This window comes from Bubalus bubalis, chromosome 1 (genome assembly GCF_019923935.1).
Source record: "Bubalus bubalis isolate 160015118507 breed Murrah chromosome 1, NDDB_SH_1, whole genome shotgun sequence".
NCBI lineage: Eukaryota > Metazoa > Chordata > Mammalia > Artiodactyla > Bovidae > Bubalus > Bubalus bubalis.
In genome coordinates, this window is record NC_059157.1 from 56,243,662 (window position 1) to 56,258,928 (window position 15,267).

Below are 15,267 nucleotides of genomic sequence, written 5' to 3' on the forward strand. Positions count from 1 at the left end.
TTTCCTCTGCTTGTCCTTTTGTCTACATTATTCTTTGTCCCATTTGGAGGGCACGATGCCATCCAACTGTGCATGGTTCTACACGTCAGTAACAACGGCAGAAATTGACCTTAATGTATGCTGCAACACGTGTCTGAGAATAAATGGGCTGTGAGCAGGGAAATGCCAGCACTGCCTCGCTCACAGTGAAATCAAGATGAGACAGCTGTGCCTATAAATGAAGCCATTTGAAGAGTTAACATGGAAGACAGCCCCACGTAATTGTGGACCTTTGCGGAACTACTCACAGACCATGCTCTGAAAATTAATAAAAGTCTTGAAGAAGGTGGGAATGATATACAAAATGAGAACCAGATGAATGAATTAGTTTTCCCATCTGGTTCAACAACCCTGAATCCAAAGACCGCTAGGCTCTGCTGGTCTATGGTTTAAATGATATTTTGAATGATTTACACCAAAGCTGTGCAGGAAATCAAAGCAAAGCAGGATACAAATAAAGACTGATAACACGTGTGCTCCTAGTGGGTAAAAACACATTGGAAAAAAGAAATTAATTGGTCATTAAAAATAAAGAATTCTTTATGTTTGTGGCTAACTTGAGAGCTAACACATTATGTCTGTCAACATTTTCAGCTTTCATTTAATTTCACGATGTCTCATCCACCCAAATACTTGTTTGTTTATTCACCTATTCATATTCCCAAATTACAGTTTCTTTTAGGTACTGAAAACCAGGCTTAGAATTTGCATAGTCTCCTCATTTAATTCTCACAACAATCATGCTCCACAGGTATTATTATTATTCCCAGTGTTTTCAGCGAAGGAAATTGAAATGCTGAGCTGTTAGTAACTGTCAATATGATCAGTTTAACCAGAAATGGAATTAAGATTTGAATTTATTTTTTATCTTTAGTATCCAATATCATTTCCACTACAAAACCTTTTATGTGTTTAATTGATTGGTTAAAATGAGCTGAAATTTCTTCAATTAAAAATGTGACCTTTTTTTTTTTTTCCAGTTTCTTAATGGCTTCTGAAAACTGGAGGCAACATAATTGGGGACTTATACTTACTTAGAGTGCAACCAGAGGGAGAGGATGGTAAGATTCTGTTTGGGCCACTAAGCTCTATTTTGTTGCATTACATGCATCATGGCTCATTCTGCCAGTTATAATTTCCTTAATCTTTTATTTCACAATTCCACCTAGACCATGGTTTCTTATCAGGAAACTGCAGCAGAATCAACATGCAGATTTCTGGGTTTCATCCATGCTTTTTTGAATCAGAGTTTCTGGGGTTGGGTGAGGAGACTTGCACTTAAAAAAATTAATTAATTTATCTATTTATTTTGGCTGTGCTGGGCCTCATTGGTTTGCAGATTCTTCCCTAGTTGCGGCGAGCACGGGTTGCTCTCCGGTTGTGGTGCAGGAGCTTCTAATTGCGGTGGCTTCTTGGTGCAGAGCACGGAATCTAGGGTGTGCAGGCATCAGCACGTGCGGTGTGTGGGCTCAGTAGTTGTGGCTCCCCGGCTCTAGAGCGAGGGCTCAGTAGTGGTGGCGCACGGGCTTAGTTGCTTCGCATCATGTGGGATCGTCCCAGATCAGGGATAGAGCCCGCATCTTCAGCACTGCAGGCGGATTCTTTACCAGTGAGCCACCAGGGAAGCCCAGGAACCTGCACTTTTGATGCATGCCACATGCTAAGTCACTTCAGTCATGTCTGACGCTTTGCAACCCCATGGACTGTAGCCCATCAGACTCCTCCATCCATGGGGTTCTCCAGGCAAGAATACTGGAGTGGGTTGCCATGCCCTCCTCCAAGGGATCTTCCCAACCCAGGGATGAAACCTGCATCTGTTATGTCTCCTGCATTACCAGGCAGGGTTTTTTTTTTTTTTTTAACCACTAGCGGTGGTTAAAAAAAAAATAATAAGCAGACTTATTTATTCTGACACATGTTCAAGGACCACTGTCATAGCTGATCCTCTAGACAGAGCCCACCCAGACAGTGGTTCCTGGCAGTGTAGCTGATCCTCTAAGAGTCTAGTTCAGCTCGTAACTTCTAATCCACTACTTGTGGGCCCACCACCGAGTCAGGTCCTTCTACCTAGATTACATCACATGAAATTGCATCACATCAATGCCCATCTATTGGTCTAATGAAAGTGAAAGTCGCTAGGTCGTGTCAGACTCTTTGCAACCCCATGGACTATACAGTCCATGGAATTCTCCAGGATACTGGAGTGGGTAGCTGTTCCTTTCCCCAGGGGATCTTCCCAACCCAAGGACTGAACCCAGGTCTCCTGCATTGCAGGCAGATTCTTTATCAGCTGAGCCACCAGGAAAGCCCAATGACATCACATCAAAGCCCACATTCCGTGAAAGTGCCTAGTTCACCTCAGTCCCACTCTGAGTTCAGAGTCAGCCTCTACAGTCCCTGAAAGCTCTGGCACATTTTCTATCAGAACTCTAGTCAGGGTGTGGTCTTGGCTTCTTGCTTCCAATATCCAGTCCTGTGCTATTATCCTCATATGATACCTGGATTCTTTTTTAGCTAACAAAGGCTTTTAGGTCTACAGAAGAAATCTCTCATTGCCAACTAAACAAAATAATTTTTTGCTGCTTGACTTAGGTGCTGAAATTAAAGATGTAAAAATACTTATTTACTCCATTAATGATGAATTAGCATACTGTAGGAATCATGATTAATCATGCTCCAGTTGGAAGTCAGTGCCAAAATGACTGTTGACAGCATCTGTCAATTGCTAAAGTCAGGGATTGCACTGGAGGGCACTTTATTGTTATGTTCCTTAATTTTACATTCTAGTTGTATATTGACAGTGCCTAATAAAAATAGGATTTCTCTGTGAAACTCACCTTTGGGTGAGTCTTGAGGAGGTAATTTGCATTAGTTAAACACTGAATCATGAAACTATTTCCATTTATTCTGGCAAGTCCAAACATTGCTTATTCCATGAGATTGAAACAATCAGTTAAAATTAGCATTTCAGCAATTCCAATTCTGGGCATATATCTGGAAAAGAAGAAAACTCTAATTCAAGAAAAATACATGCACCCCAGCATTCATAGCAACACTATTTACAATAGGTAAGACATGGAAATAACTTAAATGTCCATCAAGAGCAATGGATAAAGAAGATGTGGTATATATGCAATGGAATATTACTCAGCCTTGAAAAAGAATGAAGTATTGCCATTTGCAGCAATGTGTTTGGGCCTAGTGATGATCATACTAAGTGAAGTAAGTCATAAGCAAATGCTATCATTACACTAATATATGGAATCTAAAAAAATGATGCAAATGAAATTATTTACAAAACAGAAATAGATTCACAGACAGAAAACAAATTTAAAGTTACCAAAGGGGAATAGTGGTGGGGATAAATTAGGGGTTTGGAATTAACAGATACACAGTACCAAAAATAAAATAAACAAGAACCTACTGTTTAACACAGGAAACTATACTCAATATCTTATAGTAACCTATAATGGAAAAATAATCTGAAAAAGAATACCTCTGAGCCACCAGGAAAGCCCAATTGGCAGTAGATGGACATAAAATTGTCTCTCTACCTTTCCCTGGTGTGTCTATATATATATATATATATATATATATATATATATTTCAGTTTGTTTGCTGTTTTTTAGTCACTAAGTTTTGTGTCTGGCTCTTTGAGACCCCATGAACTATAGCCCACCAGGCTCCTCTGTCCAAGGGATTTCCCATGAAAGAATACTAGAGTGGGTTGCCGTTTCCTTCTCCAGGGGATCCTCCTGACCCAAGGTTTGAACCCACGTCTCCTGTGTCGTCTGCATTACAGGCAGATTCTTTACTGCTGAGCCACCTGGGAAGTCCTATGTATGCATATATATCAGTCACTTTATTGTATACCTGAAACTATCACAACACTGTAAATTAACTATTTCATTAAAAAATTATAAAAAAAATAAAACTGCCATTTCAGAACAACAAAAGTAGTAATTGTTAAAAGCGTAAGGGCTATAACATTGTATTAAAACAGTGCTCAATTATTAATCATAGTATTTCTTTGTTGCCTCCCATACATGGGTAGGTCAACATTTAGTGTGAGCAATGGAGTAGCTGAGGTTAAGTGCAGCCTTCCAGAAGTTTTCATGATCAGTGATCTTCTAGCTCAGAATGAATTTTTGCTGCCAACTCAACTAGCCATCAGGGAAGCATCAGCATCTGGAAAAGGCCTTCGCAGCTCTGTTTGTGTTACTGTTGTCAGTTGTTTGCTTGCATTGGATTTTGTACCTAATGGGAACATCAGGGCAAGGGGAGCATGACTTGGAGAAACAAGTTGGCTCTAGACACACCAGGGAAAGGTGGAAAGACAACTTTATATCCATCTACTGCCAATTGGGCTTTCCTGGTGGCTCAGAGGTAAAGAACCTGCCTGCCAATGCAGGAGATGTGGGTTTGATCCCTGGGTCAGGAAGATCCCCTGGAGAAGGAAATGGCAACTCATTCCAGTATTCTTGCCCAGGAAATCCCATGGACAGAGGAGCCTGGTGGGCTACAGTTCATGGAGTCACAAAGAGTCAGACATGATTTAGTGACTGAGTATACATACTGTGCCAATTTCAGTCCTGAGCTTTAATGAAAGTGCACTAGATGTGATATTTGGAGTCAAGACTGAGTCTGAATCCTGACTTCACCTTTGACCAGGAATCTGGGAATGAAGCTTTGGGCTCTCTTCTCATTTTTACAGAGTGTCTCAGCTTAAACTTCCCTGGCCACATTTTTTTTTTTAACCTGGTTAACCCAAGTGAAATAGGTCTTCACACTTCATGAGTAAGCTCAGGTATAAATTCCTCTTGGAAACCTACTTTTAATTCTCAGGTCAGAGAGGTGACCCTTTTCTCTACCCTTCATGTCTTTTATCAGATTCTACTTTGCTGGTGTAAAATCTGCACCTATGAGAGCAAATAACTTTGTGATGCAGATATGTGAAGCAGGAAGGTGTAAATGAATATTTGTGACAGGTTTGATCTATTAAATATGCCTAAAATATATCTTTCAAAAAGTGCTCATAAACACTGAACGATAATGTTGATGTATGGCAGAAACCAACACAATATTGTAAAGCAGTTATCCTCCAATTAAAAATAAATAAATTAAAAAGACTGAGTGATAATAACATTTGTAAATTTCCTAATATATAGTAGGAATTTGGTAAATTCGAGCTTGCATTCTTTTACAGTTCTTGACATGCTAGAAACACTATGGCCTGTCCTCCCCATCACCCGGCAACCCCACCCTTTCCCGACTTCCATCAAGTTTTATAAGCCAGCCCAGTGTGGTCTTTTCCTAGTTTTTTTTTTTTCCCCCTCAAGTTTGATTTTTATTTTATCTAGGAATACAGTTGATTTACAGTATTGTGTTAGTTTCAGGTGTACAGCAAAGTGATTCAGTTATATATATATAACTGAATATATATATATATATCTATATCCATTCTGTTTCAGATTCTTTTCCCATGCAGGCCATTACAGAGTATTGAATAGAGGTCTCTGTCCTATACAGTAGGTCCTTGCTGATTATGTATTTTATATATAGTAGTGTGTATATGATAATCTCAAACTCCTAATTTATAACCCCCAACCTTTCCCCTTTGGCAACCATAAATTTGTTTTCAAGCTTTATGAGTCTGTTTCTATTTTGGTCTTTTCTTAACTTTATGACATTGTCATAAATCCCATCTCTCACATCGTCATCTGTTGCAGGGTAGGTTCTCCAGGAGCTGAGATAGAATTTGGAGTACAAAAGATTTATTGAGAGAAACGTCTGTGGGAAAAAAAGAAGGGCAAACAGAGTTGAGCAGATGTTGCAAATCTCTGCTGACCTGACAGGGAATCCTCAAACAAAGCTTACCCCTTAGAGGACTCCTGCCCTGGGTCAAAATGATGCTGTCCTTTGCAGCCCTGCCTTGCTGCCAGTCCTGAGAGAAAGATGACCTTGGTTACCGTCACCTTGACGAGGGCTTCCCAGGTGGCGCTAGTGGTAAAGAACCAGCCTACCAGTGCAAGAGAAGTAAGAAATGCAGATTCAGTCCCTGGATGGGAAAGATCCCCTGGAGGAGGAGATGGTAATACACTCTGGTTTTCTTGCCTGGAGAATCCCATGGACAGAGAAACCTCGCGGGGTATGGTTCCTAAGGTCATAAAGAGTTGGACACGAGTGAAGTGACTTAGCGTGCACGCACACACAGCCACCATACCCTGAAAGATTAAAAGTGCGTTTTTTATATTAGAAGATATGTACCTAGAAATCTCTCTCTATAAAATGACAAGACATATGATAGAAAGTGGAAATACTGGAGTCAGACACAGGATAGGGGTTATGTCCTGGGCTGGGTTCAGTGTAGACAGAGCAACAAGTAGGACATTTGGGACTGCTGGGGTAGGACTGGCTGGGGGGCTGCTACTACCCTGCTGCTGCTGCTGCTAAGTCGCTTCAGTCATGTCCGACTCTGTGTGACCCCATAGACGGCAGCCCACCAGGCTCCCCCCATCCCTGGGATTCTCCAGGCAAGAACACTGGAGTGGGTTGCCATTTCCTTCTCCAATGCATGAAAGTGAAAGTGAAGTCGCTCAGTCGTGTCCAACTCTTCGCAACCCCATGGACTGCAGCCCACCAGGCTCCTCCGTCCATGGGATTTTCCAGGCAAGGGTACTGGAGTGGGGTGCCAACGCCAGCTCTTACTAGTATGCCACTATTCAGATGTCATAAATGTGTGCAGTGCTTTGCAAAAAAATACAATGTTTTACTAAAATCATTTTGTTAGGAAATAATTCTATGTGGTTTAAAACACAACTAATTTTCAAAGGTTAAGAATACAGCAAAATATGTATGACACATGAGTTGTATGGATGAAAATGGGCTTTTGCTCAAGATTTGAAGACTGATTAAGAATTTTGCAGTGTTCCATAATTGTGTAGTCCAGGCAGACAGGGATTATTATGAGAGATTTGTGGAACAGACCACAGGAGTTGGGGACTCATAGTTCAGTCTATGGAGAAGGCAATGGCATCCCATTCCAGTACTCTTGCTTGGAAGATCCCATGGATGGAGGAGCTTGGTAGGCTGCAGTCCATGGGGTCGCTAAGAGTCGGACAGGACTGAGTGACTTCTGTTTCACTTTTTACTTTCATGCATTGGAGAAGGAAATGGCAACCCACTCCAGTGTTCTTGCCTGGACAGTCCCAGGGATGGGGGAGCCTGGTGGGCTGCTGTCTCTGGGGTTGCACAGAGTTGGACATGACTGAAGTGACTTAGTAGCAGCAGTTCAGTCTAGACTCAGAGTCTAGGGTTAGCTATGGAATGGAAGGTAGCCTTTGAGAGGGGAGACCTAACAGATCCCTTGGTACAGCAATATAAGACTAAGATATGAGTGGTTTTAAAGTGAGCAGTGACTTACCCAGGGCAACTGTGGTCCTCTTCAGGCAACTGTGGTCCTCTTCAGTCACTTGTGGTTTAGCAGGTCTGGAAATGAAATACCTGCTGGGACTCTAGTCTGAAACTCTTATTTTCGGAGTGCAGTGACCTCCTCTCATGGTACCTGCTGACTCGGGTGATGTGTTATATCATATCCTCAGGTTAAACTTGGATTGTCCTTGGGAGTTAGAGATGGGCAAGGTTTCTCTTACCAATTTACATATTCACTTTTGACTTGTAGAGATTGCATGGTGGGATTCCATGTATTCCAATCTCAGCTCTTTTAAGAGCTAGAAAAGAAGGTTAGAAACAGCCATTCTAAGAAAACACTTTTTATATTTATCAGATTAGTCATTGTGTTCCCGTGAAAAATACAGACTAAGAGCAGCCTAAAGATACATCCTTTATGTATTTTAAAATATTTATTGATTTATATATTTCTAAAGATAAAACAGATTTATCTTTTATTTGTATAGTTTACAAACACTTTTTTCCCTTTTGATTTATAATACTCAAAAATGGCTTTTTTCTTTTTAAAAAATTAATTTATTTTGGCTGTGCTGGGTCTTCATTGCTGCTCTAGTTGTGGTGAGTGGGGGCTCCTCTCTAGTTGTGGTGCCCAGACTTCTCGTTCTGGTGGCTTTTCTAGTTGCAGAGCACAATCTCTAGAGTTTGGGCTTCAGTAGTTGTGGCAACTTGACTCAGTAGTTGTGGCAACTGGACTCAGTAGTTGTGATTTCCGGGCTCTGGAACACAGGCTCAATAGTTGTGGTCCATGGGTTTAGTTGTCCCGTGGCATGTGGGATCCTTCTGGACCAGGGATTGAACCTATGTTTCCTGCAATGGCAGGCTAACTATATACCACTGAGCCATGAGGGAAGCCCAATAAATGGTTGTTAAAAAGTATAAGATGAAGTGTGAGGGTGTTGGAGAAGAAGCTTGCTGAGAGATAATTGTCAGTTTTTGAAGAATATAAATCTTAATTTTTTAAAATGCCAAGTGTTTTCAATTTATTTTAGTAATAAAAGCAATGTCTGAATCTTCAGTTTGGTCCAGTTGGTAAGTCGTGTCCAACTCTTTGTGACCCCATGGATGCAGCATGCCAGTCCATCACCAACCCCTGGGGTTTGCTCAAATTCATGTCCATTGAGTCAGTGATGCCATCCAACCATCTCTTCCTCTGTTGTCCCCTCCTGCCTTCAGTATTTCCCAGCATCAGGGTGTTTTCCAGTGAGTCAATTCTTTGCATCAGGTGGCCAAAGTATTTGAGCTTCAGCTTCAGCATCAGTCCTTCCAATGAATATTCAGAACTGATTTTCTTTAGGATTGACTGGTTTGATCTCCTTGCAGTCCAAGGGACTCTCAAGAGTCTTCTCCAACACTACAGTTCAAAAGCATCAATTCTTCAACACTCAGCTTTCTTTATGGTCCAATTCTCACATCCACACATGACTACTGGAAAAACCATAGCTATGACTAGATGGACCTTTGTAGGCAAAGTAATGTCTCTGCTTTTTAATATGGTGTCTAGGTTGGTCATGCGCTTCCCTCATAGCTCAGTCAGTAAAGAGTCTGCCTGTAATGCAGGAGACCTGGGTTTGATTCCTGAGTCGGGAAGATCTCCCTGGAGAAGGAAATGGCAACCCACTCAGTATTCTTGCCTGGAGAATCCCATGGACAGAAGAGCCTGGTGGGCTACAGCCCATGGATCACAAGTGTCGGACACGACTTAGTAACTAAACCACTATCTCCAGGTTGGTCATGGCTTTTCTTCCAAGGAGCAAGAATCTTTTAATTTCAAGGCTGCAGTCATCATCTGTTGAATTTTAAGTGTTCTTAACCCCCCATTCCTAATTTGTTCTTCCCTTTATCCAAAAACCACTTTTATCAGAGATTAAATATATGTTCTTATAGTTTATTTTCACTGTTTTATACAAATACAGAATTCTTGAGAAAAATAAAATATTATTTTGGTGTGATTTAAATGTTAAATAGAATAAGCTATTTTATTAGTTTAATATTTTAATAAATTCTGCTTTATTAAATACTTATTAAATAAATTTTAATTTATGTTAAATAACTTAAATTAATTTTAATATTATTTTATTTAATTAAATAAAATAATACTAAAAACGGTTCTTTTTTAAAAAAATAATTTATTTTGGCTGTGCTGGGTCTTCATTGCTGCTCTAGTTGTGGCAAGTGGGGGCTACTCACTAGTTGTGGTGACTTATTTTTATAATAATAGTTTATAATAAATATTATTTGTTTATTATAAATATTTTAACAATGTTATTTTGTTATTTTAATAAATTCTGAAATAAAATTTCTTCACTTATTATATTTTTGGGCTACATCCATGATGATATAGATGTCTTATGTTTTATTTTTTAAGAAATCTATCATACAGTATGCCACATTTTATTTATCCATGTCCTGACTAATAGGACATTTTTAAGAAGTATGTAATTTTTAATGATATTCATCAATCTAACATCTATTTAAAAATAATTTTCTTAACTAGTACGTGTACAGGGTGTTCCAATAAAATGTTTTGGAGAATGAAGGGCTTCTGCTTACACTATATGTAAAGAGCTAGTCACTCAGTTGTCTCCGACTCTTTGCGACCCAAAGTTTGTCCACCAAACTCCTCAGTCCGTGGAATTCTCCAGACAAGAAAACTGAAGTGGGTAGCTTTTACCTTCTCCAGGGGATTTTTCTGACTCAGAGATAGAACCCGAGCCTCCCACATTGCAGGCAGATTCATTAGTATCTGAGCCACCAGGGAAGCCTGCTCTATGGGTAGGAAGTTCCTATTTTTAGAGAGTTTATATACAGTAAGAGACAAAACCTGAAATGCTTTCTGGATATATTTATATTCTATTATGTTTCAAATCGTTCTTTAAGATATAGTCTTTTTTTTTTTTTTTTTTTTTTTGGTGGCACTGTGCAACATGCAGGATCTTAATTCCCACACCAGAGATCAAACCCGCAGCCCTTACAGTGGAGACTAAACAGAAACAGATGATATTAAGAAGAGGTGGCAACAGTACACAGTTCTGTGTATCTTCATGACCCAGATAACCACGATGGTATGATCACTCACCTAGAGCCAGACATCCTGGAATGAGAAGTCAAGTGGGCCTTAGGAAGCATCACTACAAACAAAGCTAGTGGAGGTGATGGAATTCCAGTTGAGCTTTTTCAAATCCTTAAAGATGATGCTGTGAAAGTGCTGCACTCAATATGACAGCAAATTTGGACAACTCAGCAGTGGCCACAGGACTGGAAAAGTTCAGTTTTCATTCCAATTCCAAAGAAAGGCAATGCCAAAGAATGCTCAAACTACCACACAGTTGCACTCATCTCACACACTAGTAAAGTAATGCTCAAAATTCTCCAAGCCAGACTTCAACATGACTTGATCCATGAACTTCCAGATGTTTAAGCTGGATTTAGAAAAGGCAGAGGAACCAGAGATCAAATTACCAACATCTGTTGGATCATCGAAAAAGCAAGAGAGTTCCAGAAAAACATCTACTTCTGCTTTATTGACTATGCCAAAGCCTTTGACTGTGTGGATCACAACAAATTGGAAAATTCTTCAAAAGATGGGAATACCAGACCACCTGATCTGCATTCTAAGAAATCTGTATGAAGGTCAAGAAGCAACAGTTAGAACTGGATATGGAACAGCAGACTGGTTCCAAATTGGGAAAGAAGTACGTCAAGGCTGTATATAGTCACCCTGCTTATTTAACTTTTATGCAGAGTACCTCATGCGAAATGCTGGGCTGGATGAAGAACAAGCTGGAATCAAAATTGTTGGGAGAAATATCAATAACCTCAGATATGCAGATGACACCACCCTTATGGCAGAAAGTGAAGAACTAAAGGGCCTCTTGATGAAAGTGAAAGAGGAGAGTGAAAAAGTTGGCTTAAAATCCAACATTCAGAAAACTAAGATTATGGCTTCTGGTCCCATCACTTCATGACAAATAGATGGAGAAACAGTGGAAACAGTGTCAGACTTTCTTTTTTGGGGCTCTGAAATCACTGCAGATGGTGACTGCAGCCATGAAATTAAAAGACACTTGCTCCTTGAAGAAAAGCTATGACCAACCTAGATAGCACATTAAAAAGCAGAGACATTACTTTGCCAACAAAGATCTGTATAGTCAAAGTTATGGTTTTTCCAGTAGTCATGTATGGCTGTGGGAGTTGGACCATAAAGAAAGCTGAGCGCCAAAGAATTGATGCTTTTCTTTTCTTTTTTTTTTTGATTTGGAATTATTTTCTTTAATGGCATGGTTTTGATGCTTTTAAACTGTGGTGTTGGAGAAGACTCTTGAGAGTCCCTTGGACTGCAAGGAGATCCAACCAGTCAATCCTAAAGGAAATCAGTCCTGAATATTCATTGGAAGGACTGAGGCTGAAGCTGAAACTCCAATCCTTTGGCCACCTGATGTGAAGAACTGACTCCTTGGAAAAGATCCTGATGGTGGGAAAGATTGAAGGCGGGAGGAGAAGGGGACAACAGGGGATGAGATGGTTGGATGGCATCACCAACTCGATGGACATGAGTTTAAGTAAGCTCTGGGAGTTGGTGATGGACAGGGAAGCCTGGTATGCTGCAGTCCATGGGGTTGCAGAAAGTCAGACATTACAGTGGAAGCTTGGAGTCTTAACCACTGGACTGCCAGCGAAGTCCCAAAATATTGCCTTATTTTATGTCCCCATTTTGTTGTACTCGAGATGAATGTTGCTGGGTTTGGGAATTGCTACTTCTAGAACTGAGTACCACTTCCACTTTTGAATGATTCTAGCCTACAAGAACCATAGATACCAGAATGATACGGTGAGGAAGTGTATTGTTTTTTTTCTTATCAAAATACAAAATGTTTTGTAAACATGTTGGTTTGGTCCTGAGGCCAAACGAAGCCTTCTACTGCTCTTTCCCTGACTCTGACACCACATAACTGAAATAATTAGAATCTGGAGACATTGCCTTTCTTTTTTGGCTCCTCTGAATTTTCACTCATGGAAACTATTACAGGTTGGGTTGGAAGAGCCATGGTTTACAAAAATTGCTCCACAGAACACATCCTATAGTGCAGAATTGTATTAACAAACTACAGGATAAAATCAAATGTATGATTATTTTGAATTGAAATATTGCAGGTGTAAGTATTTTGTGGGATGGACTAGACATTTTATCCAGTGTTATATTCTATCATCATGCCCTTTTTATCTTTGAATCATAGATACACATGAAATGTAGACACAATCTATCTTGATATATATTTAAAGTGAATCAGAATGCCTGATATCTTAAGAAAGCAAATAACAGTAGATAATAATATCTCCTCAAATCTACACTTTTATAAAATTTGCTGCAATTATGAGTATAGAGTCATGTTGAGTAATTGTTTTAGTGTTTTAGAAATGTTCCCATTAGGAACTTACATAAAATGTTCATATTCTTTTGGAACATAACGTGTTTGCAAAGTCTGGAAGCTGTTCCCATTATCTTTATACACAGGAGGCCTGGGTAATGATTTTATGTAGATAATTTTACCTCAACAGAAATAATAGAGCCAGAAACTGATGACAGGAAAGGCTCAAAGAGGAACTTTCATCCATTAGCATGAAAAATTGCTGCATATCTTAAACTACTCGTGTCAGTTCTAATTTGTATGATTCTAATGATACTACTTTTAACAATTTCTGAGGAAAAGTCTTTGAGTTTTTTAATTGAGATAGTTCTCATTTTTCTTAAGGTAATAAGCAGAAACTGTGTGATAGAAATTAGAAGCCAAGCAGTCTTGTGACTGTCGTCAAGCTTTTTGCTTTTTCTTCTAAACACGATTTCTGGTCTCATTTTATCAAATCACAAGACTAAAACACCAACTAGTTGAGTGGGAGATCCCTTGTGGATGCAATTATTCGTCTCTGATCACTGCTGAAGAGATAGAGACCTACTACCTGTGTGCCTGAAACTCTAAAAGCCCCCTCCGGTTACAATTGAAAGTAGATTTGGTTTCTATACACATATTCTAACTGATAGTTTCATGGAAAGTCCCTAGTGTTTGCTGTCTTTCTCTTTCTTTTTTTTGACTTTTAATTTTGAAATAATTATAAATTCACAGGAACTTGGAAAGATAGTATAGAGAGATCACATGTCCCCTTTAGCCAGTTTTCTCAATGGTTACATTTTATGTAACTGCAGAACAATATCAAACCCAGGAATTTGACATCAGTGCAGTATGTATATATGGTGCCATTTTGTTTTACGTGTAAAACCAATCGCAATTATGATAAAGGACTAGTCCATTACCACAAAAATCTCCTTTATGCTATCCCTTTATAGTCCTCATAACCGCTCTCCTTTCTAACCCTGAGAATTATCAATTTGTTTTCCATCTCTATCATTTCGTCATTTCTAGAATGTCATATAAATGGAATCACATACTGCGTGACCACCTTTATCTGACGGTTTCATGGAAAGTCCCTAGTTCCTGCTCCTCCTTTTAAAACTCCCTCTGGTTATCTTCTGCATGTCACCCATGTACAGTTATTTTTAGCTTTGACATTTTCTAATATTAGTCAAAGGATCAAGTGCCAAAATGTAATGACTTAGTCACTCTGCTAATTGCTATGAAAATTTGGAGTTCTTATTTTTGGACAAAGGATTCATTTTGAATGTACATATTAGTGCAGAATTTCATTCATATGGAGTGGCAGAATATATCTCCTTTTTAAGAACCTTACTCTTAACCATATCTTCAGAGCCTTGCATAGTACTTGACACGTTATCAGGTCTTTAATCCATTTTGTGAGGTGAAGACTTTATTTCAAGGAGGGGCAAGGTTGATGTCTTGTGAGGTTCTACATCAATGTTAAAGAATAAGTTATGCTAAATGGCCATCATGGACATTTAGCACAAGGAACATCAGATGACGGAAATGCTATTGTTGACTGTCATCTGTTTGTTTCCTACCTATAGTGCAGGTGAGAGGAAGTGTTTCCCAGCCCAGGTGGAGGCACTTTGTGCTGTTTGTGCTTAGAGGTTCTTGTCTGGTGGAACATGGGTTCCTTCTCCTGCTTTTGGTCTCCAAATGAGAGCTCAGGAGACTCTCCCATGTGCATCACCCCAAGGAACTGTCCACCGCTGAGCCTATGGACTCAGGAGGCCCTGATGCTCAGTTTTTCTCTTCTAATTGGTCATTTAGGTTAGTTTCCTTGGTTTCCAGATTATGACTCCAGTTGTCTTAGCTTAATGAGCTTTGGGTTTCCCAGGTTGTGTTAGTGGTAAAGAACCTGTCTGCCAATGCAGGAGACATAAGAGACCTATGTTCTATCCCTAGATAGGGAAGATTCCCCTGGAGGAGGGCATGGCAATCCACTCCATATTCTCACCTGGAGAATCCCATGGACAGAGGAGCCTGGCATGCTACAGTCCATGAGGTTGCTGAGTCAGACATGACTGAAGCAACTCAGCACACACACACATGCAATAAGTTTTATTTAACCTAAATCTCTAAATAAGAGTACTTTTAGGTTAAATAGTAAGACTATATCATGGTGATAGGAATAAAAAAATAAAACCCTCACAGAGTATTGTTTTGTTTTTCACTCTCTGATAATCTTTCTCTGTATCCTCTAGACATCTTTCGAGGTCCTACTCATTGGAAATGTAGCCAGAAAAAGATGAGCAAAAGCCACCAAAATGGGGAAATATTGATTAATACAATAAATTAAATATTTATTAAGGCATTTCAAGTTCCT